This window comes from Mixophyes fleayi, chromosome 6 (assembly GCF_038048845.1).
Source record: "Mixophyes fleayi isolate aMixFle1 chromosome 6, aMixFle1.hap1, whole genome shotgun sequence".
NCBI lineage: Eukaryota > Metazoa > Chordata > Amphibia > Anura > Limnodynastidae > Mixophyes > Mixophyes fleayi.
The window spans coordinates 117871357-117888304 of record NC_134407.1 but is presented as its reverse complement, the minus strand read 5'-3'; positions in this window follow the sequence as shown (position 1 = coordinate 117888304).

Genomic DNA, 16948 nt, shown 5'->3' with positions numbered 1-16948 from the left:
TGGGTTTCAATTGGGGGGGGGGGGATCTTGGTAATATAGTTTACTAGGTTATAGTGCAGAGTTATATCTTTGTACTATTTTACCCAAGTACTTGCTCACAGAAATTCTCAACCAAGTATTCTGTTTGTCATAATTAGTCACAACCTAGCAAGGAGAATCATTTAAGTTAACTCCTTTCTTGACTATCAATAAATAGATATTTCTAAGTCAAGTCACTGCCATATAAAATGTCTTATATTTATGTCAATAGCCTGCTTAAATATTGCAGTATCAAGTTTATTACAGCAGTAACAATGATTAAATAGTTAAAAAGATTAAAACACAGCGGTCTCATGCTTAAATGCAACAAATGTGTTTTGTTACTTCTATATAGAATATGATGACTAAAGTTCAAAGTCGAGCAACTAAGATTAGCTTTCCAATCTACAGACTATCCTAGTCCCACTAGCTAAATAGCTAAAGTCAGAAATTACACACCATGTATTTGTGCATGCTGTGCAGATTAGAAATTATATTTAAAGTCCTGGGAAATCAGGCTGCCTCTCCTTAAAATATTTCCTATGCATACTCTTACCCAATTTTCAGAATGTAAAAAGCACATATAATATCCGTGACAGTCACCTTCTAACCAATCAAACTAAAATGTTTTAAAGGTTACGGGGAAGAGTGGCTGCTTTCTTGAGTAGTCTGTGGTTCATTAACTTGACATGCGTATTTTTCCACAAAGATACATTTAGATTATGGGAGATTTAAACAATGGATTACAGCAATTTTGCATCAACTGTATTCTCTCAATATCCAGATGTGATGGCATGAAAAGACTCAACACCAACAAAGCAAACTCTTGGAAAGATATGTGTCAGGCGCCGCTCGGCGGCCGCCCGCCCGTCCACACAGAGCGTCTGGTTGCCTAGCAACCAGACGCGTAACTTCCCCTTCCGCCCGGCCAGCTCAGATCTAGAAGCGTCCCCGTTGCTAGGCAACGGGACGCTGCATGAAGAGAGCGCTACGGCGCTGCAGGATGACTAGCGCTACAGCTATGACAGCACTACTAGTGCTGAGGGCATTGGCTAGCAGCACTATTTAAGTCCCTCTGACCTCACCTCCTGTGCCAGAGTTTCAGGTCCTTTCCTGTCCTCCAGCGTTCCAGTGTTCCTGTGTTTATCTGTTTCCTGACCCTTGCCTTCCTCCAGTTTATTGCCGTTTGCCTGTGACCATTGTGACCCGGATTGCCTTGACTACCCCTTTTGGATCTCCCTTTTGTACCTCGCTGTCAGAACGTTATCTACCCGGCTTGATTCACACCCCGTTCGGATTCTCCTTGTGTACCTGCATTGCCCGCACCGTTGCCGAACCTGCCTGTCTGACATTCCTCTTGTGCTTCGCTATCTGACTCGTGGAAGGACCGCGACCTGCGTGTTTCCTGCAGCTAAGTCCATACCTCCTTGCGGGGGTCCCTGGTGAACACCAGGGGCACGTTAGACTCCGCGCCTTCCTCCGAGTAGTGCCAACAATAGCAGGTACGCTATACTAGTCGTGACAGTAAACTCTGGCGATGACTACCGAGGGAACGGGGGAACCCTCAGCCCGGGACCTTCTCATTCATTTGGCTCAGCGAGTAGAACAGCAAGAAGCAGCCCAAGCACATCTCCTACAATGTGTTCAAGGTATCGCTACACGCTTCGATGCCTTACAAGGCTCCCTGCCTGCTGCCCCTGCCATTACCACCGCCCCAGGGGCGTCCTCTAGTGTGGTTACTGTATCCACTGCAACTTCTGGCATGCGTATCCCCACGCCTGGAAAAATACGTTGGAGATCCCAAGAAATGCAGGGGTTTCTTGAACCAGTGCTCCATCCAGTTTGAGTGCAATGCAGGAGCATTTCCTTCAGAGCGAACGAAGGTGGCGTTTATGATCTCCCTCCTGAGTGGTCAAGCACTAGCCTGGGCTTCGCCTTTGTGGGAGAATGGAGACCCTCTTCTTAATAACACCGGCTCCTTTATTGAAGCTTTCAGGAGAGTCTTCGATGACCCTGGGAGAGTAGCCTCTGCTGCCACCAGCTTGCTGAACCTGCGTCAAGGCAACTTATCTGTTGGGCAATATGCCATCCAGTTCCGGACCTTAGCGTCAGAGCTGAAATGGAACAACGAGGCGCTGGTCGCAACTTTTTGGCAAGGTCTAATCGACCGTATTAAGGACAAACTAATTTCTCGGGATCTTCCCTCTGATCTTGATACCCTAATTGCGCTATGTATTAAAGTAGACCTACGTTATCAAGAACGCACCCAGGAACGTCCTGTCTCTAAGCGGGTGGTTCCTCGTCTGGCTCCTCAATTTCAAAACCCAGTTTTGCCTATGGATGAACCCATGCAAGTAGGACGTTCCCGTTTATCCCCAGAAAAAAGAGAGAGGCGCTTCAGGCAGCGTCTCTGCCTTTACTGTGGCGATTCCGGACATGTTCTCAAGGTCTGTCCTAAGAGACCGGGAAACCCGTCCTCCTAAACGGTAGCAGGGAGGCCGGTTTAGGAGTATCCACAGTTGCTCCCTACTCAAAAAACACCCCTGAGCTTCTTATGGCAGTCACCCTGAGCACCCCTAGAGGTCCCTTCTCCACCACGGCCTTTGTGGATTCCGGCTCCTCCGGGAACTTCATTTCTGCCACTCTCATTGCTGGGCTTCAAATTCCAACTCTCCCCTTGCCTCAATCATTATCATTAACAGCAGTGGATGGGAACCGTGTCAGCAGTGGCTCCATCTCCTTCATCACTTCACCTATTCGGTTAATGGTTGGAGCCCTCCATAGCGAGATGATTCAGTTGTTGGTGTTGCCAAAATCCATCAATCCCATTATCTTGGGGCTTCCATGGCTACGAAGACACTCTCCGCAGATGGATTGGGATCGAGCTCAGGTTACTCGTTGGGGTACAGAATGTCATCATAGATGTCTACCTAGTGTTCTGCCTCCTGGTTCCCAAGTTGTTGCTCAGTCCACGGTTACGGAAGTTAGCCTTCCAGCTGCATACACTGACTTCCAAGATGTATTCAGTAAAACGGAGGCCGAGTTATTACCTCCCCATCGGCCCTGGGATTGTTCCATCACTTTGCTTCCCGATCAACCTATACCCAAGGGGCGAACTTATCCCCTTTCTCGCCCAGAGACCCTGGCAATGTCCCAATATATCAAGGAGAATCTGGAACGTGGTTTTATTCGCAAGTCTACCTCTCCTGCTGGGGCTGGATTCTTCTTTGTCAAGAAAAAAGATGGGTCTCTGCGCCCATGCATTGACTATAGACCCCTGAATCGTATTACCATCAAGAATCGGTACCCGTTACCTTCTATCTCCGACCTATTTGACAGAATCAGCGGGGCTCAAGTGTTTACTAAATTAGACCTACGAGGGGCCTACAACCTCATTCGTATAAAGAAGGGTGACGAGTGGAAGACCGCCTTCAATACGAGGGATGGTCATTTTGAATAACTGGTAATGCCCTTCGGTCTTTGCAATGCCCCTGCCATCTTCCAGAATTTCGTTAATGACATCTTTCAAGATCTGTTGTACACCTCCGTAGTCGTTTATCTAGACGACATTCTAGTGTTTTCTAAAGACTTGAGCTCTCATCAAGAACAAGTGAGGGAGGTCTTACGAAGACTGCGCAAATATCATCTTTATTGCAAATTGGAAAAATGTGTTTTTGAAGTTCTCCAAGTGTCCTTCCTTGGGTTCATTGTTTCCGGCTCCGGGTTACAGATGGATCCCACCAAGGTGTCATCCATCTTGAATTGGCCTCAACCGCAGGGTCTTAAAAGTATCCAAAGATTCATTGGATTCGCCAATTATTATCAACAGTTCATCCAAGATTTCTCTTCCATCATTGCTCCAATTACAGCATTAACTAGGAGATCTGCCAATCCAAAGATATGGTCTCCAGAAGCTGTTTCTGCCTTTACTACTCTGAAGAAAGCCTTTTCCTCGGCCTCTGTGCTCTCTCAGCCGGATCAACAGCGACCTTTCTTTGTGGAGGTAGACGCCTCTTCAATAGGCATTGGAGCCGTGTTATTCCAAAAAAACACCTTCAGGTACCCATTCTCCATGCGGGTTCTTCTCCAGACGATTTCTTCCCAACGAGATTAATTATGGAATCGGAGACAAGGAGCTTCTCGCTATTAAAGCAGCTTTGGAGGAATGGCGGCACCTATTAGAGGGAGCCCTATATCCGGTTACCATCTTTACAGACCACCGAAATTTGACATTCATTCGGGAAGCTCGCTGTCTGAATCCTCGGCAGGCCCGCTGGGCATCATTCTTTGCTCGCTTCAACATGATTCTTACCTTCTGTCCAGGTGCTAAGAATGGGCGGGCAGACGCTCTATCTCGTTCTTTTGATGATACAGACCGCTTGAATCCATCGATTCCTCATTGCATTATTGACCCTTCGAACATCATTGCTATTACCAATACTGTGAAGGATGCTCCGCCCACAGGACGATCATTTGTGGAACCACAATTACGACTCAAGGTATTGCGTTGGGCCCATTCGTCCTGTATCGCGGGTCACGCTGGCATAAAGAAGACCACATCCCTTCTCTGCCGTCGTTTCTGGTGGCCTACCATATGCGCTGATATACGGGACTTTATTGCAGCATGTACCATTTGTGCCCAACACAAAACTTCCAGGAAGGTTCCTGCTGGGTTGCTCCAGCCCCTACCTACGCCTGATGCTCCCTGGGAGAGTATAGCCATGGATTTTATTACTGACCTTCCCTGCAGTTCTGGATTCAATACCATCTGGGTTGTCATTGACCGATTTTCTAAAATGGTGCATTTTATTCCTCTTTCAGGTCTACCTTCAGCCAGTCACTTAGCCGACACATTTATCAAGGAGATCTTCAGACTTCATGGTTGCCCTAAGGAAATTATCTCTGACAGGGGAGTGCAATTCATCTCCCGGTTCTGGAGGGCTTTCTGTAAAAAACTGGGTACGGAGTTAAAATTCTCATCGGGATATCACCCCCAGACCAATGGTCAGACCGAGCGGATCAACCAGGATTTAGAGACTTTTCTCCGTTGCTTTACCGCTGATAATCAAAGCAGATGGTCACAATTCCTTCCCTGGGCAGAATTCTCACACAATCACCATGTCCATGAATCTACCGGGCTTTCTCCATTCTTTATTGTGACCGGGATGCATCCTATTATCCCAGATCCATTTCCCAATTCTTCCTCCTCTGTTCCAGCGGTGGACTCACTTTATCGAGAATTCTCTATCATTTGGGCCACAACCAAAGCAGCTCTGCAAAAGGCATCACAGCATCATAAGATCTTTGCAGATCGCCACCGAAGAGCTACTCCCCTATTGAAGGTAGGGGATCAAGTATGGCTTTCCACTAAAGATTTAAAACTCAAAGTACCATCTATGAAAATGGCTCCACGTTTTATTGGTCCTTACATCATCTCACAAGTTATTAATCCAGTGTGTGTTAAACTAAAGCTACCGGCTTCTTTACGATGTCATAATACTTTTCATGTGTCCCTACTCCGGCCATTGGTGCTTAACAGGTTCTTTGTACCTCCATCTCGACCTCCTCCTGTTCAAACCTCCTCTGGAACAGAGTTTGAGATCAGCCGGATTCTGGATGTCCGCATTCGCTACGGGCAGCAACAGTTCCTTGTGCACTGGAAGGGATTTGGCCCGGAAGAAAGATCTTGGGTGGATAAACCGGACCTTCACGCTCCTCAGTTACTCAAGAGATTCCTCCAAACAAGGGGAGAAGGAGAAGGGCATACTGTCAGGCGCCGCTCGGCGGCCGCCCGCCCGTCCACACAGAGCGTCTGGTTGCCTAGCAACCAGACGCGTAACTTCCCCTTCCGCCCGGCCAGCTCAGATCTAGAAGCGTCCCCGTTGCTAGGCAACGGGACGCTGCATGAAGAGCGCTACGGCGCTGCAGGATCACTAGCGCTACGGCGCTACAGCTATGACAGCACTACTAGTGCTGAGGGCATTGGCTAGCAGCACTATTTAAGTCCCTCTGACCTCACCTCCTGTGCCAGAGTTTCAGGTCCTTTCCTGTCCTCCAGCGTTCCAGTGTTCCTGTGTTTATCTGTTTCCTGACCCTTGCCTTCCTCCAGTTTATTGCCGTTTGCCTGTGACCATTGTGACCCGGATTGCCTTGACTACCCCTTTTGGATCTCCCTTTTGTACCTCGCTGTCAGAACGTTATCTACCCGGCTTGATTCACACCCCGTTCGGATTCTCCTTGTGTACCTGCATTGCCCGCACCGTTGCCGAACCTGCCTGTCTGACATTCCTCTCGTGCTTCGCTATCTGACTCGTGGAAGGACCGCGACCTGTGTGTTTCCTGCAGCTAAGTCCATACCTCCTTGCGGGGGTCCCTGGTGAACACCAGGGGCACGTTAGACTCCGCGCCTTTCTCCGAGTAGTGCCAACGATAGCAGGTACGCTATACTAGTCGTGACAATATGCCTTTAAAAGGCAAAGTAATCATGTTCTTTTTTTTTTGTAATTGTATATTAGCAATTCCATCATTGCTTGTGCAGTGTAAACATACTGAATGTCACTCAGCCATATGATCATGGCCTGCATAAAAAACAATTTGGCAAGTCTGTAATAGGTATTTCTATGCAACTCAGGTTCAATGCTACATTGTAATGTATTATACGAGGGTGAGTCAAAAATTATCTGTACTCCAATTATAATAAAACTTCTGTTAGCGGCGCTGTCTTATCAACGTTTTCCGTACTAGGTCGCTGTTTCCCCAGCCACTGCTGTACAGGTTTAAATTTGTTACTCAAGTTCATTTGTGACTGCAGTGCAAGAAAACATGGCTCCCCCACCTGTTTGCATGAAAGAAGAGAAGCGTGCAGGGATTAGTTTTTTGTGGTCTGAGGGTGTGTCTGGTGCCGATATTTATCAAAGACTTTGTGTACAGTATGGACAAAGTGTTTTGTCACGAAGAAGTGTGTACGAATGGATAGAGAAGTTCAAAGAAGGTCGCACAAATGTCAGCCATGAAGCAGGAGCTGGACAACTGATGAGAGTGTGCATGTGAACGGATTCTGTTGGATAGACGAGTGACAGTGGATTACGTCCATGGCTCTGCCTATGCAATAATCTATGACAGACTTGGGTTTCGAAAAAATAATGTATTTGTCTTTTCTGAAGTGGATTAAAATAAATTCTACAGCCAGAGCGCAGACAATTTTTGACTCACCCTTGTATTTCATTGCATATTATAGTAAAACCGTGTAAACAGCTGAAAACTGTGCTGTGTGGTGACATAGTAATTACAAAATAAAAATATAATCATAATTGAAGGTCATTAATCTGAAGGCAGAGGGAAAATTGTATTTTAACTGGTCAGTGCCTTTAATTGTGTACCAAATACATGTCTATGATAATATACAGTCAGGGCCAAATATATTGCACTTTTTTTAAGTAACTTTTCAAATAAATTCCTTTGAACAGAAGGTGAAATTAACACCCATATTTAGCCTCCACAATTCTGTTAATATTATAGTACTGTATTTATTGAATCTGAATTCAATACTATATCATTTTAAACCATGAAAGGAAATGACATTGACAAAATTATTAACACCCTAGACTTAATATTTGGCGAAAATAACTGTAATCGCTTCCTATAACCATGGATGAGCTCCTGCACATCTCCATTGGCAGTTTCTTCCACACCTCTTATGTAAACTGCTCCAGTTCTCTCAGATTGGAAGCGCGCCTTCTCCCAACTGCTTGTTTCAGATCTCTTCACGGGTGTCCTATGGGATCTAGATCTGGGGGTAAATGTATCAAAGTGCGAGTTTGCGAGCGTGTTTAAATTGCGGAAAATCGCGGGTGTTTACCCGCGAGTTTTGAAAAAAAAACATGAAATGTATCAAGCTGCGATTTTGACACTCATGTTCAAAATCGATGGTCATCTCTGGCGATTTTGTGCGATGTAAACACTCCCGAGTTTAGCTAACTCTCCTGTGTTTGGCAAACTCTCCTGTGTTGTAACAGTGAGTTGTAAACAAATCACTGTTACACTGCCCTGTCATACAGCTGCCGGAGCTCCGGCAGCTGTCAAAACTGTAAAGAATAGATTAAAGTGAAAAAAAAAAGCGTGAGGTCCCCCAGCTATTCATGCTTAACCCTAGTGCTGCCTGACTAGTGCTGGTCCCGTGAAAATCGGGGAAAAATTTTGCGTGGGGTCCCCCCGATTTTTACTTTACCAGCACTAGGCAAACCAGCCAGGGTTGGCGGCACTATAGCAGTGGGACACACGGCAGGGGTCCCCCTGCCATAATGACTAACCAACCCTAGACTGTTTAGCGCTGGGCTGGATTCCCTAGGGAGTGGGGTCCGCCGAAAAAAACAAGCGCCCCCCCCCTAGAAAGAATCAGCTCAGTGCTGATAGCAGTAGGGCTCTTCCTACTACCCCTGGGCTGTGGGTAGTAGGGTAATACGGCGAAAAAGTATGAAAAAAATAAACTGACGCCATTTTGTTTTGTGGAACTACAAGTCCCAGCCAGCCAGGTTGCCAAAAACAGTGTGGCCATGCTGGTGCTTGTATAACTACAAACACCAGCATACCCACGGCAGACAGGGCATGTTGGCACTTGGAGAACCACAAGTGCCAACATGCCCTGACATCCCTGGCTTGCTGGGACCTGTAGTTCCACAAAGAAAAAAGTTAAATAAACAACAACACCCTAGTGCAAACCACACATATTTATTAAAAATAAAAACCCCACAATAAATACACTAACCACCCTCATTTAAACCACATCTATTTAATAAAAAAAAAACAAAAACAAATACTCACCAAAGATGTCTTCTTTCTTCTTTCCAAGATCCGTGCTTGCCCCAGTCCCAACAAATTATACTTCCAAAAGTGATGGATTGTCCAATATCTTCATTGCTTCGGCCAGGAGGGCCCCATATTTGTAACATCCCGAATCTTTGTTCTTGATTGTAGAAAAATAAAAAAAAGTCTTTACCCGACGCAAACACCTCCTATTAGTTAGGAGGTCCTAACCGCAATGAACTTACGTTCATTGCGTAAGCTATAACTACAGTACTATGTGATTTTCCCACGCTAGTGGGGGAATCACCTAATACTGTACCTAGAGACTACGCAAGTAATGTAGCTCATTGCGCATGCGCAACACTACTTGCGTAAGCTGTAGTACAGTAAATACAGCTTACGCAAGTAGCGTTGCGCATGCGCAATGAGCTACGTTACTTGCGTAAGCTCTAGGTACAGTATTAGGTGATTCCCCCACTGGCGTGGGAAAATCACATAGTACTGTAGTTATAGCTTACGCAATGAACGTAAGTTCATTGCGGTTAGGACCTCCTAACTAATAGGAGGTGTTTGCGTCGGGTAAAGACTTTTTTATTTTTCTACAATCAAGAACAAAGATTCGGGATGTTACAAATATGGGGCCCTCCTGGCCGAAGCAATGAAGATATTGGACAAGCCATCACTTTTGGAAGTATAATTTGCTGGGACTGGGGCAAGCACGGATCTTGGAAAGAAGAAAGAAGACATCTTTGGTGAGTATTTGGATTTTTTTTTTTTTTATTAAATATATGTGGTTTAAATGAGGGTGGTTATTGTATTTATTGTGGGGCTTTTATTTTTAATAAATATGTGTGGTTTGCACTAGGGTGTTGTTGTTTATTTAACTTTTTTCTTTGTGGAACTACAGGTCACGGGACCAGAACTAGTCAGGCAGCACTAGGGTTAAGCATGAATAGTGGGGGGACCTCACGCTTTTTTTTTTTTAAACTTTTATCTGTTCTTTACCATTTTAACACTGCCAGGGCAGTGTAACAGTGATGTGTTTGTACAAAACGCTGCTATCAAGCAGCGTGTTGTATCTGGCGTGTTTTGAAGCAAACTCTCCTGAGTTTGCTAACTCGCAGCTTCATACATTTGAGAGCTGTATAGCTGCTGTGACAAACAGTCGGGAGTTTGATCTCTGGCGATTTTGCAAGTAGGGATTTTGACAGAAGCAGAACTCTGGCGATTTTGCATGAAATCTCAGCTTCATACATCGGCGAGTTTCAACTCTCCCGAGAAAATCGCTGGAGTTGCAAAATCGCACTTTGATACATTTACCCCCTAGTCTCATTGCTGGCCACTCCAGAACAGTGCAGTGTGTTATCTTGAACAATTTCTGGGTGCTTTTTGAATTATGTTTTGGGTCATTGTTCTGTTGGAAGACTCAGGATTTCAACAGAGATTCAGTTTTCTGACACGGAGTTCAACATTGAACTCCAAAATAGCCTGACAATCTCCAGCTTTCATGATGCCATACACATAAACAAAACACCTAGGGCTAGATTTACTAAGCTGCGGGTTTGAAAAAGTGGGGATGTTGCCTATAGCAACCAATCAGATTATAGCTTTCATTTATTTAGTACCTTCTACAAAGTGACAGCTAGAATCTGATTGGTTGCTATAGGCAACATCCCCACTTTTTCAAACCCACAGCTTAGTAAATCTAGCCCCTAGTGACCAATGCAGCAAAGCAACCCCCCAAAACATCACTGAACCTCCTCCATGTATGACAGCAAGAAAGGTGTTTTTTCATTTTGCTTTCTATCAACATAGGGATGATGTACTTTACTTACAAGCTCTTATTTGGTCCATCTGTCATTCCCCAAAAGGAATTTGTTTTGGCAAACTTCAGTCAGGCTTTTTATGTCTCTATCTCAGTAGTGGGGCACTCCTGGGCCTCCTACCATATAACACTCTTTCACTGAGTTGGCGATGGAAGGTGCGATTTGAAACTGTCATACCTTACACCTGAAGATCAGCTTGAATCTGTTGGGCAGTTGATTAAGGTGCTTCCTCCACCATTTGAATAAACCTGTGCTGCAATCTTCGATTAAATTTTCTATTTCCAGGGAAGTTGGCTGCAGTGCCATGGGCCTTAAACTTACTAATAAGGTCTCCGGAGATTGATTTGTAGCATTGAGATTGTCCATGCTTGGCTACAATATTCTATCTGACCTCAGACAATTCTTGTTTCCATGCCTATTGCTGTACATACATTGGCACAAAACAGGAGAACTGCTAATCACCACAGTGACGTAAGTCCTAAAGTAAAGGAGAATCACCTATTTGAGATCTAATTATTTCTAACTACTTCTAAAAGGCCAATAATTTTGTTCACCACATTTAAGGATTTCTGCGTGGAATAAGCTATAACTTATTTTTTTTTTTCTGCATTTTGTGTTTTATTCCACTGCAGACCAAAAAATTGCATATGGCGATACCAAAGTATTGTTTAATTTCAACAATTTGGAAGAAATGTTGCAAAATTAGAAAAAAACTGTAAGGGTGCCAATATTTTTGCCAACAACTGTACAGTGTGATATAGATATTTATTGCAGCAATCAAGATCTTAAAAGGGGTAGTACATATGATGTAGATATATTCTGTATGGTTCACAATTCAAAAGTTATCTGCAATTTGTTTATTTCTTAAGATTTTATACCTAACAGGTGTCTTTTTTTCATTGCTGTGACAATTATTTAGTGGACATGAGGAATAGCAAAATGTTAAATAGAATTAAAGTACCAATTTATAAAACTACATTTCATTTTATATATTCTTTCACAACTAAGACTTTTAATTATGGAGTAATTTTCTTCCCTTCAAGGCCCTGACAAAAGAGGAGGAAAGGCAGAGATCCATGAAGCGTGACATGTAAGTGAAGAAATATGATAACATAGTTACGTTATATATGGACCTCTACATGCTATTATTTATATCTTTAGAAAGGATTAGTAGTACAAACATTTTTCATATGACCAGGAAATGGTCTACTCGTTATCCCAGTACCAACCAGATCAGCTTTACAACTCAATAAAGCTATACTACTTTACATTCAACTGTATGCTGATATGTTTTACATCAAGCCTGGACAACCTGTAGATCTTCAGGTGTTGTGAAACTACAAGTCCCAGAATGCCCTGCCAGCTATTGGCTGGCTATCTACTGGTAAAGCATGCTTGCAGTTTCACAACACCTGAAGTGCCACAGGTTGGCCATGCCCGCTTTACATCTATTTCTGCTACGCAAGATTTGCCTAGCATTCAAACCAACACGAATTCAATTATTTACCTGTTTAACAAAGGAAAATGGGTTTAGTGGATGAATTACTCAGTTTAGATTTCATGCTTCCAATGTAACTTAGGTCCCACAATTAAGTGGGCTACAATTCAGAGCTTATATCCAGACCTTCTATTTACATTTTTGTTGAGTGTGCCATAGCAAACTGAGCATATAGAAATGCTCTTGACATGTCCAAAAAAAGCACCAGTGTGTTAAAGATTAAGTGCAGAATGACGAAAGTCACTGACCACATGACTTGTGCACAGAAAATGTAGAAGATTCTGATGCCAGTGTACCCCTGCTGTTCACATACTAATATACATTAATATTCATTGTGCTGGAAGTGCTGTAAACTTATTTCCCAGCACAGTATATATTAGCATGTTCAAGTATGTGAACTATGGAGCAGTGTTGGTATTGCTAATAATGATCCCAATGCCTGTTCTATTTTCAGCACTCTGTGCATGAGGTCAAACTGCACTGCGTACACAGCAATTGTTAGTCGTGAAAGCCCTTAATGGTTCACAAGTCACTCAGTTATGTGACCATAACTGCAGCCTTGTGTTTTTATATAGGTCACAGGTATTACTGAATTAACAGTAAGGGGTACTTTATTTTTTGGAATACAGACTTCGTAATGAATACTAACATAATGACATCAGCACTCACAGATTATAAACTTTGACATCAGAACTCCTCATTGAAACAAGTAATTATAGGAGTTACTTGCTATATTAACGTCATTAGTTTATTATAAAAAGATTATCTTCAATGTTCTATATTGAATATGTGATTTTGTATGTTGATCTAGGTAACGTGTTTATCTCCTTATTTATTATTTATAACCAGTCAAATCAGTAGTTCAATTTAAAAGGTACAAAGCTCAGTAATTAACAGTCAGCTCTTACGAACATATATGGGGCTGTTTACATGGCCCAGGGTATCCACATGCAACACTAGCCATATATTAACAGATAATCCATTGGTGAGCTCTATCAGTTCAGAAGTCACAAAGGGCCTGATGCTGAGCTGCACTTCTGTCAGTTTGCGTATGTAAGTTAGCTCTGCACATGCCCACAAAGAAAACTGGTGTATATGCACCAATTTAAACTTGTGCATATCTGGCACTTGCACCTCCTTAGGACTGAAGACGGGGAAAGAACGGTCTGACATAGGGCCAGTACAATAAGGCAATGTTCATGTAAATGTGGCTCATACAGATCTGCAGAAACATGCATATATGCCTATCAGGATTATCTTGTGCACATTTTTAAAGCTGCCTTTGTTGAGGTGAACACATCTCGAGATATGCACAGCTCTGCATATTGGTGGAAATACTCTAATTTTTGTGTATACTTTTTTTTAGAGTAATGTATGCCCATTTTGCGAACAATTGTGCATGAGCCCCAAAGTGTCTATCAAGAGGGAAACAGAAAAACATATTGCTGTGACTGTTTACTTGTAATAAAAGTGTCATTTCTTCAAAGTAGTGATAAAGTGTACTCAGGATACGTATACTTACAGCACTGTCTCTCTACTTTGCAGTGAGCTGGGTTTGTTGGCAATTGAACCACCTGTAAAGGAGGATATTGCAGTGGCTTTCGATTCCATTGTGATAATGGCCCAAGGTAAACAGAAGCTCTAGTTACACGTAGCCAGCCAATTGTGGAATAGTTATACAAAGTAAGATGGATGCATAGACCCATCCCACTGTTGTCCAAATTAGATGACATTTTATTACTGCGTTATAATGCCTTGTCCATGCAGTAAGTTAGGTGAAGTCTTGTAATGAGATAAGGGGGTATAGTTACTAAACTGCGAGTTTGAAAAAATGGAGATGTTGCCTATAGCAACCAATCAGATTATAGCTGTCATTTTGTAGAATGTACTAAATAAATAACAAGAATCTGATTGGTTGCTATGGGCAACATCTCCACTTTTTCAAACACGCAGTTTAATAAATATACCCCCAAGAACTGTGTCATATCTAATTAAACCATCGTTGACATCTGTCTCTAATAAAAGTCTTATGTCTGATACCTTAACCTCTTTACCTCTTTCATCTTATCATCTATAACCTGAATTAATGACACGAGACCTGAAATAGGGCACAAATAAATGATTTATTCATAAACATGGTGGAGGTGAAATAAGCAGTCAGTCCGACGTGTGCCAGGCAAAACCCAACTGTCCTAGCATATCCTTAGGACTACAAACTGGGGAACAACCAAACCCCTGGGTTTAAGTGGGGGACCAACCAATCACACCCCGGGCGCACATATCTACCTGGACGGGGCACCACATCCTGAATCTACCGAACCCGCCCCTCCTCTGGGCTATACTGGAAGCAACCACAGGGCAGCCCACAAGGGCGGTGCCTGAAACCGAGACTAATAGCCGATTCACTCGAAGGGAGGCGGGTTCACCATGCCCAATACCGTAATGTGGCCCCAAACCACTGGCCGTCGACTGTACTGCTTTTCCGGCCACGCCCGGATCCCTAGGATCCGCGGCCCGCCACCATACTAAAACCTTCTGATGCTAAAAACACATAAATATCCCGAACAAAAATAACCATGCCTTCGTCGCTCAAATGGACTCCGTCCCCCCTATATAGCGAGGGGCTCTGATAACGAATACTCGGGTGTACAATCCGCCAACCACCCATGGAACGTAAAAACCGTGAAACAACTGAATTAATTTTCCTCCTTACTCCATCAGCAACCCGCCCTTCAGGAAACGCACGCCAAGCCATCCTTGGCACAATATCTGACCAGCAAATGACAAGGGAAGGCCAAGATGCTTGCACCCAAGCCAAGTCCTCCTGGATACGCAAAATCAAATCCACCGACTTGCACCCTCCTATGTCATTACCACCCAGATGAATAACTAGGACCTGGGGTACCCCTTGAACAACAACATAACTACTCAGGAGATGCCAAAAACCAGACCATCTAAGACCTCTACGACCTATCCACTGCACTACCATTGCCCCCTTAAACAGAGAAGTATCCTTAGCTGCCCTGTGCAATCGAGCCCAGTGAATATAAGAGTGTCCCAGCACCCAGATGCGCAGCAGGGTCCGATGGTCTGTAGGGTGGAGAAAACCAAACATTAGTCATCAGCAACCATACGTGTTCATACATCCAGAAAACGGAACTCAGAGAGCCCCTATGATGCTGAAAATTTGAACTTGACAAAACTACAGAAAGCACAAGAGCTAACAAATGCTCAGCACACCAGACACAAACACCCAAGAACACTCCCACACCGACAAAAGAAGGAAAAAGGTTTTGGGCGGAGGCACAGACGAAGGTGAAACCATAAAACCCAGTGGGAAAAAAATGGAGAAAGCCCTTCGAGCCCGACCTCCAAAGGCCCAAGCAGTCTAAGACCTGTGCCACCACCGCAGGAGATAGATAGGTAAAAGATAGGAAGATTTAGGTAAGGAGAGCAGGACGAACATAACGCTTATATACCTTGGTTTTCCACCTGCCAACACCCTGTATGGCCCGTTCTGATGCCCCAGCCAAAGCTGCAGACGTGGTAGCACCAATTCTGAATGAATGAGTGCCAAACTGGGATCCGTCCAAGCCCAGCTTAGACAATGTACGCTTAAACACTGCCGTAAACTGGTACCGGGTGAGGGGGGTACCATCACCATGCACCAGCCACGGAATTGCAGACACAGGACGAATAACAGCAAATTCATTCATAATAACAACAGGGCAAACTAAGAAACCCACCTTTGGGGCATATGTAACCCACTGCCCTCTACCTAACTGGTCAGACTTTGATCTCCTGATTTTACAACATACTGAGGAAGTGGAAATAATAACATGCTGCGCCAACATTCCTGACAAAGGACAAGACTTAGAAGAGGCCACTACCTCACTTACTCTAAACGCTCCAAAATAAAGCATGACAAATGCTGCGCGAAATAAGGCTGTCTCAAATGCATCACGTGCTACTTCCTTAATAGCCCCCAGCAATTCCGTCAACAAAGACTCATCGATGGGCCGTCTTCCATCCGGAAGCACAGGGCGCTCCCTCGCCCAACCCTTTAATGCTTTGGCTATAATGAAACTTTTCGTGAAATCGACCTCATTCCTAAGCCTGGTAAAAAAAGGATATCCCGGCCAAAGCCCCTGACATTGCCGCTTTGGACTTACCGGACTTGAAACCTGCCCAAATATACGCTAGCATTAGCTGATGCCCTGAGGCCACTGACTCGCGCCCCTGGTCCCGGAACGCACACCAGTCATGCCAAGCCGAACGATACTTCTCCCTGGTAGCGGGTGCCAATGATGATTCAGCTAGACCCTCTACTCCGGCTTGACAATCTGCCAGATATAAGTGGGACAAGGTGAACCCGACAGGGATGCCTGAGGTGCCAAGGCCCGAAATTTCTCCCATTCCCCCCTAGATAATGAATCTGCCAGCGCATTATCCACCCCAGGAACATGTTGCGCCCTGAAGCTAATGTCATCGACTAAACGCCTCCATACTAATCTCCTCAAAAGTGTGATGACCGGCTGAGAGGTGGCCTTCTGCCGGTTGATTACTTGCACGACACCCAAATTGTCACACCAGAAAACTATCTGTTTACCTACTAATCTGGGGGCCCACAATTCAAGGGCGACTATGATCGGGAAGATTTCTAACAGCAACAGGTTAGCAGTCCAGCCGGCCTGCACCCATTCTTCTGGCCACCGCGCAGCGCACCAGTCACCTGCAAAATATGCCCTGAAGCCCACACCCCCTGCCGCATCAGTATGTAGCTCCAGCTCCTTACTAGACACAG